A 17,521-nucleotide genomic window follows, 5' to 3' on the forward strand; every position below is an offset into this window, starting at 1 on the left:
TGCTGACTAACAATTAGATATCCTTTCCCTTCTTTGAACAGTCATAATTACCCCCCTTTTTTTCCAGCTTTCACTATGGCCTAAGTGGAGAAGAAAAAATAAAGGCCTCCTCCTCTTACTGAGTTGTTGCCACTGGAGCAGTAATGGGTTGAGAACATAAGTATGGAGGTGGAGGAAGGCAGGTTGAGGAGTCGGCTATTTTCATAGCTGTGCGTTGGTGGGTGTTTGTCTTGGTTTTATTATCATTGCTGTTTAGTGTTAAGTGGTTGTTAGTGCTGTGTCTCTTTGCTTGTACTGTGACTTAATCCCTTTTATGTTCTATTTTGTACCTTTTTCTTTGCCAGACCCAGTTGTATCATTATAAAACCTATTTCTGTTACTATTTATACATATTAGCCTTTATTAGAGAAAAAATATTTATAGAAGTATCCCTGAAATATTTATGGACCCCAAGAAAGATAAAAACATTTTCTTTTTAAAACCTAGGCTTTGCTTTTAGCAGATTTTGCAGTCTTAATTTTGGAATTTTTAATAAGCATTTTAGCACAAGCTAAACAAATGAGTCACATTAGATATGTGAACTCCTACCAGAATCACCTTGCTCTAATCTATTTTAAGTTGGATCCTGTTTCTTATGTTTTTCTAAGCATGAAGATTTACTTTTCCTCACCCTAACTTAGGCAAGTATTGCTAGAAGTTATGGTGACTGTTTTATTAATCTATCTCAGATCTTTTTCTTGGGATCCTCTTCTCACCAGTAGAGAGAGCCAAGTTTCCTAGCTGCTTAGAGTGGGCACAGAAGAGATCCTTTGACACCTGACTTTTTGCTGACTCATTGATTATGTAAGCCTTGTAAATACAGCTATCCATATACTCCGTTAAGTTAATGGGTAGGTGACCCCCTACCTGTTTACTGACCTTTTCCTCTCTCAGCATCCTTCTGCTCTTTACTTAAGCCTTTTTGGTAACAGTCTCAGCTTTATACCAAGTGAATTCTAAGAAGAATAGACAAATCTTTTTTCTTTTTTTGAATTGCTCCATTAACTATATTTCATCTTCATTATGATAAAATTCCAAATTCTATATTTTCTTGGCACATGAAACCTACAGTAATAATGCTTTTCTTCATTTATGTCCTGGTTAAAGTAACAACTTCCTTTTCTGTCTTTGAGGGTTCAATTCAAATGCCCCTGTTCAAAAAAATTCTTCTATGACCTCCCAACTAAAATAGGTTTCCCTCCCTTACATTATTCCTTTTCTCACAGCACTCTATTCTTTTTTCTTTGTAGTACTTTTCACAATTTATGTTATTTGATTACTGGTTTTCCTGTCTTTACAGCTTTGCGTTACTGAGCCCTAAGTCTCATCAAGACAGAGACTTTGTTTTGTTCATCATTATGTGCCTAAGCACCTAGCAGAATGCCTGGCTGAGAGTTGAAGAAGGGACAAGTAGGGCAGTATTACATGTGCAAAGGCCCTATGGTAAGAATAAACAGGATGAGCAGCAGGGGCTGAGAAAAACCAGTGACTGGAGTGGGGGAAACATGCTATATAAATAGATCCAGAGCCTAATCATGTAGGATTGACTTTGTAGACCATGTTCAGATTCTTGTTCTTAATATTTTAAGAGTTGTGGGAAGCTGCTAAAAGAAGTTAAGCATTCATTGAAAGAATTCTCCAGCTTAACTGAGAACTAAGTGACTGCAGATAGATTAGTCAAGGAGAGTGATCCAGGAGAGAAGGGACAAGAGTTTGTCCTAAAGGTGGTGGCTGTAGAGATAGATGGAGAGTATTGTAATTTGATGGAAACTTGGAAAGCAAAATAGATAGGACTTGTTGGGTTGGATATAGGTGGAAGGTAGAAGATGTCAAGAATGGTTCCTCGGCTTGGATTAGTTGGGTTTTAGCTCATGTAACCTGATGGATAGTGGTGCTCTTCCTGAGATACAGAACGCTGTGAGAGAACCAGGTTTAGGGGAGGATCATGGTCTTTGGTTTGGACTTGTGAATTTTCATATAGTCAAGTAGCCTGGATTTATAAGTCTAGATCCCAAAGGAGATTATACTTCTCTTACCATTGGAATAAAGTCCAAAACAGTAGTTTAGACTGCCTTGGGAGCTCATCCCCCATCACAGCCCTCTCCCTATGCCATACTTTTACAGCCTCATGAACCATTCCGTTATCTTGAAGATGCTATTACATTTCCTCCTTCTGAGCCTGTACTCATACTGGGCTGTCAACCTGGAATGCCTTTCCTTACACCTTCTCTTTTTATCAAAAACTTGTTCAAGGCTCATTTCATTTTTCACTTCCTCCAAAGAGCCTTCTCTGTTCTCTTTCCCTTCTTCTGAATACGTGGTTCCTTTCTGTATTCAAGAAATATTTTACCTTCGTATCTACTATAACATTTACTTAGTCAGACCTGTATTTCAGTTGATCATTTCCTTGTCTCACCAACTAGATCATGTGTTTCTTGAAAGCAGGGATTACACCCATATCCAGTGCTTTATGTAAGGAAAACAAAGGATAATTGCAAAATAAGTTAAATTGTAGAAGTCTCAATCTTTTCTACAACCTGGTTCTTTAGTATCATAGCACCATGATATCTGTCCTTCCCCCATCTGTCTGCTCCTAATTTTCTCTAGGCTATCCTACATTTTTACCCTGCAGATACCTAGATACATGGTAGAAATATTCTTCCTTTCATATGCAAAAATCCCTGAACTAGTCATTTTCATCATACACTTTTCTACTTTTACTTTGTTTGTAATTTATCTCAAATCTTGCTATTGTTCATCCCATGTGAAAGTGTTGACAGGGATAGGAAGGACCAGCATCCGCAGCTGATCTTGTTCTCTCTGTCTCCTCTTTTCCCATTATCTGGAATAATTCCAGAATCCATGCAGAATTTTTTCAGTGAGGTTGCTATTGGCATTTAAGACTGGATAATTATTAAGACTGGATAAGACTGTGTATTGCAGAAGGAATGCCCCATGTATTTCCTAGCGCTCCCTGATGGGCTAGTATTGCCCCCAGGCAAGCCTCCCCACACCCCCCAACAGAGTGTAGAAATGCAGAAACAGGTGTGATGTTGGTTCCTTCCCATTTAAGTAATTCCTTCACAGAGGCTTAAGCATTCAATTTGCTTTTTCACACGTCTTTGGTGGGGTTTTGGGGTTTTTTACTGAGGAAGATTCGCCCTGAGCTAACATCTGTTCCAGTCTTCCTCCACTTTATATGTGGGTCACCACCATAGCATGGCTGACAAGTGGTGTAGGTCTGCACCTGGGATCCGACCCTGCAAACCCAGGCCACTGAAGCGGAGCGCGCCAAACTTAACCACTACACCATGGGGCTGGCCCCCTCAGAAATCTTTGAATAGTTGAATTTCCTTCTTATTATGTCAGTTAACATTGGTATGCATTGATTTTTCATTCTTTTGGGGCCCAAATTTCAGCAATTTCTTACCCCTCTTAGTAGTTACAGAAACCTCTGCTTAAAACTCTGAGAAACAATTGGACTATCTTCTGAAATCCATACGAGTCTAATTCTTCATAGATGTGTTTAATTTAGTCTTTTTTTAGACACAAGTTGTCCCATTGTAACTTGGAAGTATAAACTAGATTATATCCTTTATGTGCTATTTGAGAAAGTTGGTTTATATATCAGACTTTGTTATTATAGATCTTGAGTAAGAAAAATCTAAGCAAATCTAAACATTATATTACAAAAGAATGCATTTTTTTTCCCCTGCTTTTTCTCCCCAAATCCCCCCAGTACATAGTTGTATATTTTTTAGTTGTGAGTCCTTCTAGTTGTGGCATGTGGGATACCGCCTCAGCATGGCGTGATGAGTGGTGCCATGTCCGCGCCCAGGATCTGAACCAGCGAAACCGCAGGCCACTGAAGTGGAGTGCGCGAACTTAACCACTCGGCCACAGGGCCGGCCTCAAGAATGACTGCATTTTTAACGTTACTTGGTCACCTACAACTGAATAAAAATTTTTTTAAGAAAAGTTTATTTAAATAGAGGAGACAGGTCATTCTTGTACTCCTGATAAACTTCTCAATAGATCAAATTTCTCTTCGTTAAAAAGTATAAAATCTTTATCAAGTGATACTCCAGGCTATTATCTTTCTTAGAATCTGTACTTAATTTTGAGAACATAGCTGCTTTTTTGTACATGGAATAAAGCACATACAACTGTAGAGTCAGTGTAAGTGCCTGCTGTGTGAATGCCTCCTGTCTCTCTAATACCTTAACAGTCATCAATTTTTAAAGGTCTTGGAAATGTTAAATTACCTTTTACCTATACTTCACCTTATATAAGCCACTTTTGGACAGTACCATGGTACTACTATCTTCATATCTCCTGTAGTATCTCACTTCATGCTCTCTCTCTATATATGGTTTTTTGTTGGGGCCGGAGGGTAAATTTTTCTTTATTTGTATAGCTGGGTGGCAGAGGAGAAGATACAGGAGTTGTCAGCTAATGAATACAAGCACCAAGAGTTCAGGGATCTTTTTCTGTTTTCTTCCTTGACGTAGCCCAAATCTCTAAAATAACGTCTGGCATAGAGAAAGCACTTGGAAATATTTGTTGAGTGAATAGACTCTGAGATCTGATCAATCAGAATTCGAATCCCAGCTCTTCCACTTGCATACTGTGGGAACTTGGGCAATATTTTTACCCTGCTAAATCCCAGCCTTATTATCAGAAACTTAGTGGTAGGTCAGAAGTCCAACACAGGTCTCACTGGGCAAAAATAAAGGTATAGGCAGGGCTGTGTTCCTTTCTGGAGTTCTCTAGGCAAGCGTCCATTCTCTTGCTTCTTCCGGCTTCTGGAGACCACTGCATTCCTTGGTTTGGTTTCTCCATTCCAAACCAGCAGTGTCACATCTCTCTAACCTTTCTTCAGTCATGCCATCTATCTCTCTGTTGTCGTTTTTTTTTCAAATAAACCTTAGGGAGGAGTATGTAATCCTAAATAGGAGATTCCCATCCAGAGTCTAATTTTGTAGAAATCATCAATGCCTGCTTTTTCTGTTGCTCCGAGTGATGGTGGTCATGGCTGTTATGAGAAGCATTGTAGGCCAAATCCTGTGGGATTAAACCTGACCCTGCTGTTTACTGGTTATGTCACATTGGGCAAGTTACTTAACCTCTCCCCAACCTCACTTTCCTCAGCTGTAAAATGGGAATTACAATAGTATATGTTTTGTAAGGTTATTTTGAGGATTAACTAAGTAAATCTAAGCAAAACACTTACAGTAGTGCCAGGTACATAGTAAACACTCAATTACTACTACTTGTACTACTATCATTATCATCAGATTTACATATAAACCAGATTGAACCTTGAGCTTTCATAGTCTCAAAAGATGTCTATCTGAGGAGTAAGCCTAGGTACAATCCTAGAAATATTTGAATAGTTCACATAGGGAAGTAATAATGTTGGGCATTCAACTCATATTTTGAATAAAACAAAAGAGGGAATACTAATGTGTAGTAGTACAATGCATGCAAAAGTATAAGCCAATTCTAAGCTTTTTTTAATTAAGAAATATCTGATTTTTGAGCCAAATGTTTTTAATGTATGAAGGTAAGATATTTAAAAGAACATTAGAAGTCAATTTCTGATTTAATAAGATCCTGTTAAAACACAGATAAAGTTATAAATATAACCTTCTTAAGACCTCTTGGTAATAAAATAAACAAAGCACTTCAGATTATAATGAAAGAAATTTGCAAATAACCAGTACCCAAAATACTCTCTGAATAGATAAGTGAAGAGGAGATACTTTCATTCATCCAATAAATATTTGAGCAGCTACACTATGCACAGTTTTAGGTGTTAGAGAAACAGAAGTGGACAAAAGACAAAAATCACTACCTTCATGCACCTTACATTCTAGATTTGGTGATAGATAAAAAAATGTATGTCAGAAGGTAAAGAAGTTCTATGTAGAAAAATGAAGCCAAGAAGGAGAATAGGGAGTTTATAATGGAAGAGCAGGTTGCAGTTTTAAATAAGGTTGTCAGAGAAGTCCTCACTACTGAGGTGAAATTGGAGCAAAGACTTTTAAAGGAAATGATGGTGTAAGCCATGCGGGTGTCTGGAAGGAGCCTTCCAGGCAGAAAGAACACTAAGTGAAAAAGCCCTGAAATGGGTACATGCTTGGCACAGTCCAGGAGCAGCAAGGAGGCCATTGTAGCTGGTGGCAGTGGAGTAAAGGGATGAGTAAAAAGGGATGCAATCAGAGAGGTAGTGGATGTGGTGCAGGTGTCATATCATGGTCATTTAAGCCACTATAAGGATCTTGGCTTTTACTCTGACTGAGATAGGGAGCCACTGGAAAGTTTTAAGTGTAAAAAAGACTGTTGTGATCTGACTTATGTTTTAAAAGGACCACCCTGGCTGCTCTACAGATAATTGATTATAAAAATATTGTTGCAATAATAGTTAGGAGACTATTACAGTAGTCCAGGTGAGAGCTGATAGTGATTTAGACCAGGGTGGCAGCAGTGGAGATTCAGTGAGAAATGGTCAGATTGTGCATCTCTCTAGCAAATAGAACCCAGAATTTTTGCTGGGGCAATGTAGTATACATAGCAGGTAACAACAGCAGACTATGTAGCCAGACTGAGTTTAAACTTTAACTTTGCCACTTCTTTACTTTGTGATCTTGCACAACTTTTTTATTGGACAAATTTTTTATGCTTCTGTTTTCTTAGATATAAAAGAGAGATAATAATAATACCCCTATTGTAATGTTGTTGTAAGAATTGATTTACTGAACATGCAAAGGATTTAGAACAGTGCCTGGCACATAGTAAGTACTATACTGTATGTATTAGCAGGTATGATTATTAATGTCGTTAACTGGAATAGGGTATGTGAGAGAAAGGAAGTCAAAGATGATCCCAAGGCTTTGGATCTGAGCATGTGGATCAATAAAGTAGCCATTAACTGAGATGGGAGAGACTCTAGAAGGAGCAGGTTTGGAGGTTTATCAGAAACTCAGTTTTATACATAGTAAATTTGAAATAACTGTTAGACATCCAAGTAGAGATACTGAGTAGATAGTTGGATATGTGAGTCTAGAGTTAAGGGAAGTATGGTTTGGAAGTATACATTTGAAAGTCATTAGCAAATGAATGATATTTAAAACCATTTTAAGAGAAAGAAGAGTAATTAGGCCCTAAAAAGGGATTGGGGATGTATAGTTTGGACAGCCCCTCCTTAGAACCTGTTTTTTTCACAAGCTACCTAACAAGCCTAACAATAGCCAGTTCAGGAGAGCCAGATTATCGCTGACTCCATGGAGCTTTCCAAATTCTTTCATTGCTTTAGAACTTTTTTTAATTGAAATTGCATGAAATAAATAGGATTAAGCCAGGGCTTAGAAATCTTTTGTTTTAATGAGAGTTGTGTCATAAAAGTATTTGTAGGATTTGTAGGGAATTAACTTGTAAAGGGGAACTCATTTGTGGCAAGTTTTACAAATTGGCTTATGTACATATGGGTTTTATATGTATTTTAAAATCCTCAACAGTGAAAACATATTTCTGTGTCACCTTCTCCTTAGGCTGGTTAGCGCATGCTCAGAAAATAGAATCTAATTTTAGCATTAGCAGATTTGTGTGCTTCAGACTAATCATTCTTCATTCTGAAGTCTTATGAGAATGATTTTTGAATAATCCATAGCTCAAGTCACTATTTCCTTTTAACAAAAATTAAAATCTTAGAATTAGAAGGAAACTTGGATCATCTGTTCCAACTGTCAATTAGTATATCCTTATGATATTCTTGACATGCAAGCATGACATCTTTGCTTGGGTACTTCCTGTGGCATAGGTGAACTGATATTTGAAACCTGGTTGAGTTGAATGATGTACCTGTCATTTTCAGTATATGTCACTTATTTTTTCTTTTAGTTATCAGAGAGAGATCTCTCTCTTAAAATCTGTTACTCAGCTATAACACAAATTTTCTTGACTAGATGACCTCTTGGGTTCCTTCCTAGCTCAACGAATCTGTGCTTATAAAAATAACACCCATATCAAAGCAACATGTTATTTTCTACTTACACCATCACTACTAGGATTGCAGGCTCCTTAAGAGCTTTTTCCTTTTCTTTTTTTGTTTTGTTTTGTTTTTACTTCAAATTCCTAACATAAGCCCTGTACATAGGAGCCATTCTGGGAAGTTTTGTTAAAGTGACAATAAATCATCTGACCAGGCTCACGTGAATCCATTAAGTCTAAACGTCAAACCCAAAGTACATCTGGCAGTGCCAGTCCTCAGTGATGTCTTCCACATAGTAAGGACATCAGTCCTCCTGTGACAAAGCAATTCTGAGCAGCAGCCCTAGATCCCATAATGGATATTTTGCAGTTGGGTTGGAGCAGGGTGGGCCAGTTAGGATATTAATAATCTAAACTGATATGCAACCCAGTCAGCAGTTTTTTCTCAGCAGCCTTGGAGGGACGCATATCATCTATTGCAAGCTGTATTTCAAAAAAAAAAAGTTGTAGCCTTTGTTCCATTTATAGTAACATAGGCTCAGTCGCTGCATGGCATATGAGATCTGGAAGGATCATGTTGAGATGCTGATGAGCATTTATATTAAACAAACATTTACTGGGTATCTTCTTTGTACAAGGCATTGTGCCAGCTTCTTGAGATACAAAGATGAATGTGACCTGATCTCTGCCCTCAGGAACTGTCAGTGGAGGCAAGGCACCCAAACAATCATTTCAACATCATGTGATAAGGACAGTGCTGGAGACGTATGTCTAGATATATGGGAATAAAAAGGAAGAGCCAGGGGCTGGCCCCGTGGCCGAGTGGTTAAGTTCATGCGCTCCACTGCAGTGGCCCAGGGTTTCGCTGCTTCGGATCCTGGGCATGGACATGCACCACTCATCAGGCCACGCTGAGGCAGTATCCCACCTGCCACAACTAGAAGGACCCACAACTGAAATATGCAACTATGTACTGGGGGAATTTAGGGAGAAAAAGCAGGGGGAAAAAAAAAAGAGATTGGCAACAGTTGTTTGCTCAGGTGCCAATCTTTAAATAAAAAAACAAAGGAAGAGCCATTAATCCAGCTGGGAGAGAGCGGTTGTCAGGAAATATTTATTTCCTGGAGGAGGTTACACCTGAACTGAGTCTTGAAGGATAAATCGTAGTTAGCCAGAAAAAGAAAGGAAAACATGCCCTGGACTAGCTGAGGAAACTGTGTGGCAAAAAGCCTGGAGGTGTGAAACAGCATACCAAGTCAGAAGAACCATTACAGTTGTGACCCTTAGCATATCTGAATTTAAATTTAAGGTTTCCATTATTCCCACGTGATCCATGATTTAGTTTTTTGGTAAATTTGCTGAGGCACATGGTAGTATCTTTAGCTACAAAGCTAGAAAGCAAACCCCACCAGAATTCTCCTTGCAGCAAACATATCCTCTACTCATTGTTACACACGCAGTATCATCCATGAAGTGATTTTGAAACTTTGTTTTTATGAAGATGAACCTGAAAACTGCTGGTCATAGAAAAGAGAGCAGGGCTTTAAGTGATTCTTAGTAGAAAAAGTAAGTTTGAGAGAAACTATAGTGCCAAATTTAGAACTGGCCAGGCTTTTTGGCGTGAGTATAATTTGTATATCTGTGATTTTTCAAACTTTTTAAAATTAAGCAGTAAAACATTCTTTATCAAGAGAGAAAAAATAACAAGTGAAAAGGCCTGTTTTTTAGACTGTAAGCTGAATCTTGATTTTAGCTCCAAAGTGAAAAATAGAATGCTTAGAGAAAGGCTTACTGGCTGTGGGCTAATGGAACTTAGTTCATTTTTATTTTCTACTACCCCAACTTGAGATCTCCTTTCCATTCCACAGCACAGCAAACTAAATGTCACTCAGAATTGCACTTGAGACAATTGCTCAACAGAGTTGTGCTTACTGTAAGAAGGGAGGGGCATGTCATTTCTACAGTGAGACAGTGGAGATGGGTAAAAAATATTGTCATGATTAAGATATAATTTATGCAATGCTAATAGACTGTGGGGTTTCTTTCATTAGGAATGGGGTGTGGAGGAGTTGGCAAAGGCAAACTCAAGGAGATGATGACACAAAATTCAAACCCAGAGCTGTGTAACTACTAAGGCAGGACTCTTTCCCCTGTTTTACTTCCTTAGCACAATCTGCCTGGCAGAAAAAGAAAAGCTTATAAGACCAACCAGAGCATCTTTGTGTTTATTACTGATTAGAAGACAGATTCCTGTGTGGTTCTTTGGGCCAAGATTATGAATCTCTAGGGATTACCATTTGTATTGGATTTTGGAGGTGGTCTCCTCAAAATCAAATATTCTATCCTCTTGCCCCCACTGAGTGCATTTGAATTCAACCACGCATTCCAATTTTGATCCAAAAACACAGTCGTTGTATCTCTGAGATAAAACTTTTAGCAGAACAATGGAAGTGGGTGTGCAGGTACCCCAACATCAACTTGCACAGGCCATGGTACAACCCATTCTATGAAATTGGCCTTGGAAAAGATCCTCTTTCAGAAAAACCAAAATCGTCAAGCTTCTGTTTGTTTTCAGATTAATTACAAAGACTTCCCCAGTCTCTGCTCCCTTCTTTTATCCTAAAATACCTTCTTCATTTTCTCAGAAATGATGTGGATTATTTAGTGTGCAGAAAATGAGATTTCCTGAAAGAGAGCTGATACTCTATGAAGCATAGATAAGATGACTTCATCACTCTAGTAAACAGGACAAGACTGTTGGCTTTTATTGAAGATAGCAACATCAAGTCAGGAATTTCTGAATCTTTTCTAGTTACAGATATATACTTGGATTTTGAGTAATGAACCTGGTAAGAAATAGAAAAAGGCAGTTTCTTAAATGCGTACCATGTTTAGTGGGCATAATCTTATTTAACACACATTTCACATTTTTGCAAGTAATCTTATCAGAAAATGATAATCCCATTGTATAGATGAGAAAACAGGCTCAAAGAGAACAAAAAGGTGGCCTAGAGACCCACAGCTAGTAAGGTGGCAAAGTCAGATATGAACCCTCGTCCTTTTATTCTTGTCACTGCTCTTTCCACGATATTGCCTTTATACATGATTGTTCTCAAAGCTGGGTGCTGCTATGTTCTAACACTTTTATCCACTTAAAGAAAGTGGATAGATCTCTAATATATTTGCAAATGAAAATTATAAGCCATTATAAGGCTTTATCAAATACCCTGCCCTAGATGGCTCCACTCTGCCCTTGATTAATCGGCATCACTGTTTAAATTTTCTCTTGGGGTGTTTTCTGATCAGTTAATTCAAATCAGTTAGTAGATAATTTAAGCCTGGCAAATGAATCCTTAATAGTAAGAGACAAAGTTCAAACAAAGCAGTATAGTCTGCTTGTTATAGCAATAGTTAGATATGAATCGTGGCTTCTGACCATATCCCTAGCTTTGTCACACATTGCCTACTTATAATAGGTAGTCAAAATATATTTAACTGTCTGATTTTTGTCCTAGCTGTTTTCAATACAAATTAATTCTAACCTCAGCCATATGTAGCTAGGACTTGCTACACCGGTGAGTGTGATCAGACTTGAAAGCACTTCAGGATATGGTCATAGGAAGTCCTGTTGAGTAGCTGATATTGCTGCTGCTGTTGTCAAACTGCCGTGTAATGAGGTAGTAGGAAGCATCTCACAGTCAATTCATTTGAAAATTAGTGGTAACAATGTCTACTTTATAGGATTTTTGTGAGAATTGGAAGACTAGCTAGCCCAGCTGCCTAGCCACAAGACAAACTATCAAGAAAGGTGACTATTATTACTTTTACTGTAGTGTTGAGTTACATTATTCCTTTGGTTCAGACTCTCTACGTATCCCTTGTTTATGCCTGAAGTGTGAAGGATCTTGGAAAGAAGTATATTCTGGAATCTTTTAATATTTGAATTTTTAAAAAGAACCACTTACATATGTTAAAAAACAAAATTGAATGTAGTAAGTTTTACAGATCTTATTGGCTTTAGTCAACAATTTATGAATCAGGCAGCATCTCATCTAGCAAACAGAAAGGAGCTCCAAAGAGCTATACAAAATGAAAGGCTTTTATAGGCAGAAGCAGACAGAAAAAGGAAATTTCTAGCAAAGAGTGGAATGTTTCAGGCCAGGTCATCTTTCTCTGGAGGACAAAAGGGGTGTGTCAGGCAGATTACCTCACTAGTACAGACCAGGTAATTCCAGATTGACTGGTTAAAGGTTACATTCCTGAGAGAGGCTGAAACTGCAATTAGGTTAGGTAGTAAGTCTTGGTTTGGTGATGTAGGGTCAGCACAAGTGACTCCATTTTGGGCCTGTGGTCTCTTTTTTAACAATTTCTTCCTTTTAATCAGACTCTCGACTGAGAGATTTGATCAAAACTTAAGGCATTAGCATCATTCTTATCTACCACTCTAAAGTTCTCAGTTTTTGTTGATCTTCTGTGTGATATTCACAGGTCATGATGTCTTTCTGCTGCATCTCTGTAGTATTTGCAGGTCACAACTTCAGGTTCACATTTTTTAAGTCGTTCTCTTAAGTCATACTCTCTTTGTTCCTTTTCTAGCATTTCAGTCTTAGGGAGATCATTTGCTTGGTAGTTAGCAGCTGCAAACATGCATTAAAAGCTTTTGAGAGAATAGCGTGTGCCAGGGGGACTGCTATGATTATCATAAGCAGGATAATTCCCAAGGTCTAGAGTGCAGTTTGGAACCGTGGTCCCCAAGACCCAAACCAACCAAAATCGAATAAGTCAAAGAAAGACCCCATTGAAGGAGTCACCTTTTTTTTCTTCCTTTTGCTGTGGAAGATTTGCCCTGAGCTAACATCCGTGCCAGTCTTCCTCTATTTTTTAGTATGTGGGCTGCCCGCACAGCATGGCTACTTAACTGAGCAGTGTAGGTCCACACCCAGGAACCAAACCTGGGCTAGCAAAGCAGAGTGCTCTGAACTTAACCACTAGGCCACTGGGGCTGGCCCAGGAGTCACCTTTTAAACCAAGTGGCTTGCTTAGTGATCTTACGTAACTGAATTTCAGCTTCCACAGAAGTGTTAATCCAGGTGTAGCAGATGGTGTTGGCCACAGCACAGACACCTCTTTGCTCAGCTAAAAGATAATCAAGAGCTATCCTATTATAAAAAACAACTTTGGCAAGAAAGTCTAGGAATTTTTGTTTGGTAGCTATTGTTTTAGCAGCAGATTCTGTAGTATCTTCAAGAGGTAAGGCAAGTCCTGATCATAGCTTCATTCATACTCACTCCTGGCCAAGGGACCAGTGATCTAGCAAAGGAAGCTAATTCTGAATCATTAATACTTTCTGGTAATTCCCATTTTGAGTCGGTGGCTCAGGAATGGAAAAGTGACAACTCTGGAGGCCAGTAAAATTTAAGGGTCTGTAGACCACATGGGTAGTTTTTATTCTGGTTACCCTTGCCTTGTGTCCCTTTCTTCATGCAGATCCTGGACACAAGGTTCCCTGGGTTTGGGATTAACCAGAGACAAGGGAAATGGACCCCCAGGGTTAGGGAGTCTCACACAATAGAGAGGGTGCTGAGTTTATACCAGAGAAACTGAAGCATTGGAAATCAGGGACAAGTTTGTGATGAGGGGAACTACAGAATCACCAGCATTGTGACAAGTCCAGAAGTCATTTGGAGGATGGATGACCCCCTTTTGCAATAGCCTGAGATACTGTCTTTCCAGGCCAGAGCAAGGCAAAAGGTGGACAAAAGAATCATCATGGTAGAAGAATTAGGAAAACAATGGTCAGAGAGGGAAGAAGGAATGGAAAGAAACATTCTTGATCCAATGTCTTGGGAGGAAGCAGTCTGCCTTAGTGTCAGCTACTTTTCTTCCTAGTCAATTTGATTTTTAGGCCTCCATCTGGTATGCAGTTCCTGGAGTCTGAAGGAGCCCTTTTTAATTGTGAGATGTGGACCCAAGGTTCAAGTCCCTGAAGTTTGGCTGCCATCTGGTAGTGAGGGGGACCTGGTATAGTCCCTTCCAGGGAACTCAAGGACAGTATTTGTTCTTAGTGATTCCAAATCAGAAGGATGGGAGAAAATTGGAAATGTTAGTTTGAGGAGTCATAGCCAGATATTTGAGAAAACTAGAAGAATTCAGGATCCAGTCTAGTTTACAAGTATAAAACAAAACCTTGAAGACAATTAACAAGATTAGAATATAATATCCACAAAGGTGCAAACATAATTTTTCTCTCTACAGTCATCCCTATTTTTTTTTTTTTCCAAAGATACTCACAGTAAAATGAATTTGTTTGCATTAAACTTGGCCTGATTATTTACCTAAGTGTAGCAAGAATAGCGATTGACCATATAGGCTCCTTTTAAGACTACTTGTTGGAACCTTCCATAAGGAATCTCAAATTGAACTCTTAAAAGCCTCTCAAGTCCAGGAAGCCAAGCCAAGGACTTGCCATCAGATTTTACCTGGTAAGGCTGCCACAAACCCTGTAAGCAAGGTAACAGGCTGATTTTTCCAAGGGACTTTATTGGCTCTATAAAGTCAACCTTAGTTCCTTAAAGCTGTCTGGTCATATCTGAGCCTTGGTAACATAACCAGTGTTTCCCGTTGTGACCTGTTACAAGGAGAAGAGATTCTTATTGAACTTAGCAGATAGCTAATTATACTGCCGTGAAAAGAATACTCAAGAGTTTCTAAATTCTGGGGGGATCAAGTAGGAAGGAAAAGTAAATGTTTCGTCTTTGTTTACAAAGATATACTTTACCAAATTGCTGCAAGTCACAGATAGCTTAAGAGAAAAGGTTTCCTTACATCTGAAAAAACAAAACATTAAGGAACCAGAATATGTCAAACAAAAAATCATAAAAAATTATTGTCATCCTCCTTGGTTCATTCAGTCCCCAAGTAATTAATACTTAATCCAGTTTTTCCATTAGTTCTGCTTCTGCTTAAATCCAGTTTTTCCATTAGTTCCTAAAATTCTTCCAGTTCAGTTATATGATCTTAAAGTTATCAGAAATCTCTACTTGCAAACTCCTTTCCAAGAATCTCCTTGAAGATGAAGCACTTTTGCAGGAACACTTTTACAAAAGCATTTGAGTAAAAGAATCACTCTTATAAATGACAAAGACTTAAAAATGCTCACTGTTAAGGATCTGATGAGAATATTTGATAAGGAAATGTAGTTATTTCTGTGATATACAGCATTTTAAATAATAACTGGAATTATGACTGATCACATTATTATCAGGACATATCAGATTTCTGGAGAATTTATACAATTTCTGGAACACTCATATACCTATACAAATGCAACATAAAGGCTTAGTATTACTTCTCATTTGACAATGCTTCCCTTGTAATTTAACATATCAAGTAAGCCTAATTAGTTTAACATCTCTCTTTTTATAGGGAGAGAAAACAAATACTTTGAGATGTTCTAGGGGCCCTCTGGAAGTTCAAGGTCAAAAAGACCTCATTTAGAATTTGGAGAAATCTGTCAAAAATATCAAAAGGTGTTAAAATACTTAGTCAAACAGGGTCATAGGTCACTGTGAAACAATACTTAGATATCCATTTAACCCTAGTGACAAAGACTTTGCAGGCAAATAAAGAAAGTTAAATAGTTGTGAAAAAACAAAAACAAAAAAAAAACCTACTCCGTTTTCTTAAGTAACCAAAGACCTGATAAAGACAACATGAAGCATGGGAAATTATTTTGATACATCACAGAATCCTTTGTTATCCAGGCAGATTATTTAAAAGGTAAAGAAAAACCCTTCATAGTGTCTTATCAAGAGTGGACCAATAGTCCAAGAAAACTTTGTCCTTTTAACAGAGAGAGAAAAAAGTTGTAATTTTGTACCAGCTTACTTTTGATATTAAAACTCATTTTTTTACTCAGATAAATTCATTTTAATCCTAACCAGCTTGATCACACATAAAATTCTTTTCCCAAGATTCCTTTTTCACAAACCTTCTACAACTTTCCTTTTTACATTCAGATTTTGTTCTATGTTTTTTCTCTTTCCTGTTCTGAGTAACCTGCCTCACTTGAGGACGAAATTGCTTTCTTTTTGTTCAACAAAAATGCATCTCCATGTGTCATACCTTCTTTTACCACAAGCAAACTTCCTACTTTTCTTGCATACAGAGGTGTTTCCCTTATATTTCTAGTAGCTTTAATTACATATACTAGAATTTTTAACCCTTAAAAACCTTAATTTTTAGTGAAAATAAAGGAGTAAACAACTGTGAACTGTCTTTTACTTAGCATTCTCTGGCTTGCCAAATTTATACTTTTTGTAATTTCTAGAAACATAAGCTTTTTCATAGTAAATTTTTTAGTGTGGCACAAAACATGTTTTCTAATAGGCCTAAATATCTTTAGTTCCTTTGTAATATGAAGCCAAAAGTAGGTAAACCTGGATTCAGTAATGTTTCACTATTTTATCTTATTTAGAAATGATCTAGACATTCAATGACTGTTCATCATTTAATTTAACTTAGCAAAACTTTAAAACTTTTACCTAAAAGATGTGGGAAAACTTTTTAAGTTTGTCTAAAAACTTTTATTCCACTTACATCTATTTAATTCACTTGTTCTCAACATTTATGTTTAGATTACTTACTAAAACTTCATCATACCAAGTTATTTTTCTTGCTGACGGATTTTATAACAGGGATAACATGAACTAATTTGACTAGTAAACTCAGGTAGAATAAAAGTTGTATATCTGCATTAAATTCAGTGTTGATAACTCTAAAGGTGTGTCTACTTTAATTAAACCAACAGACTTAAATTAGCTTTAATACTGAATATTTTCCCAGATCTCATGAACCTGAAAAGGGTTTGAGTTTCTATTATATTTTTGAGAATTTTATGAATACTTAATTCATATAAGCGCTTACTTCTCTTTAAGCCAATTAAATAGGGCTCTTTTACAGATTAATCTTGGCAATATCATCCAGAGGTGGAAAATACCACACATCTACAGCATGTACATATAGATACATATAAGCATACAGACAGATGCAGAGACCTTACAGCTTTTGTTTTAAAATTTTAACCATAAGACAGGTATGATAATGTAAAACTTACTAGCTTATAAAAGAACAGTTAGAATAAGTTTAGCTGCTCAGATGGCTGAAGCTTTTTCTACTAATATTTGTGGAGAAGACACTTTAAGATTTGTATTTGTCTTTGACAAGTAATCTTGTAGAAGCTGCGGACTAGAGTTTGGGCAAGGGAGTTTCTGTAGCACTGTGTATTTTTTAAAAGCCTCCCCCCTCCCTTTTTTTTCAGTCTTAGGAATTGGGGATGGTCTAGATAAGAGTTCCCATAGAAGACCAGGTAAAGCATTTACATCTCAAAGGCACAGGGAAAGAATGCAAGTTCCTCCAAGAAAGACCTTTGTTTTCTAAGAACAGAATTTTTACAATACTTAGAAGCCTTTTGAGATAAATGGGGGAAGTT

The 17,521-nt window shown here is 37.6% G+C and overlaps 1 protein-coding gene across 17 annotated transcripts in view; it reads left to right on the forward strand.

The window, feature by feature from the left end:
* Positions 1–17,521, forward strand: part of TMCC1 (transmembrane and coiled-coil domain family 1) — a 251,308-nt gene that overhangs the window by 203,136 nt on the left and 30,651 nt on the right. The window lies entirely within an intron of this gene.

This window comes from Equus caballus, chromosome 16, assembly GCF_041296265.1.
Source record: "Equus caballus isolate H_3958 breed thoroughbred chromosome 16, TB-T2T, whole genome shotgun sequence".
Taxonomy (NCBI): Eukaryota; Metazoa; Chordata; class Mammalia; order Perissodactyla; family Equidae; genus Equus; species Equus caballus.